This window comes from Teleopsis dalmanni, chromosome 1 (genome assembly GCF_002237135.1).
Source record: "Teleopsis dalmanni isolate 2A chromosome 1, ASM223713v2, whole genome shotgun sequence".
Classification (NCBI taxonomy): domain Eukaryota; kingdom Metazoa; phylum Arthropoda; class Insecta; order Diptera; family Diopsidae; genus Teleopsis; species Teleopsis dalmanni.
The window spans coordinates 63,403,522-63,404,383 of record NC_051846.1 but is presented as its reverse complement, the minus strand read 5'-3'; positions in this window follow the sequence as shown (position 1 = coordinate 63,404,383).

Here is an 862-nt window from a genome sequence, read left to right as displayed (position 1 = left end):
GGTCACTAGAAATATATATGGGTATTATGTATATGAGGGATTTTTGTATATACGTACAATTTTTGTATGTGTAAGAAAGTTCAAGTTCCTCAGTTTAGATACAGCTTAAAAGTAATTGACAATTGTAATTTGACTGTCTGCATAACATACCATGCCCCTGATATGATCAGAAAACCCTGAAACTGGAATAGCCAGTCGTCATATGATTGTGCTCATAGAATGGGCTTTAGCTATATTTTAAAATTTATTTTTCAGTATAAAATCCAATACGCATATGTTTAAAATTTAAGCTAATTTTTGGTAGTTGATTTACATGGAGTTTACCTGATTTAATCTGATTCTCAAATAGTCATTGTGTACAATTTAACTGGTTTATTTCAGAAACTAAGAAACAAGAGGAAAGTTTGAATATGAAAAGGCAGATATACAACAAGACTAACTGTGGAATTAATAGGTCGATAGACGCATATGGCAATATTCGTTTATTTTAACAATTAGATAAGGAATAGTAGATGATACAGTCTCGGATATCAACAAACATATCTAAAGTCATTAAACTAAAAATTTTTCAACAAATTTTAGCATAGCCTCTCAACACTATATGTATATGAAAAAGGTATTATATCAAAAATATTTCTCTTCTTCTCAATCGTATCCTTAACCATTTTCGAGCAGCTTATGGAAGATACGTGAAATATTTTTTTATACTTAAATCCAACATATAAAAATTGTGCTAACGACTATAAAACGTGGCAACACCTTAACACATTTTTTATAAAAACTTATAAGTATTTTAATGTTTTTATCTTTGCATTCATGCACAGATTTGAGGTCTTTTCTTACTTTCTGTATCTTCTGCCTT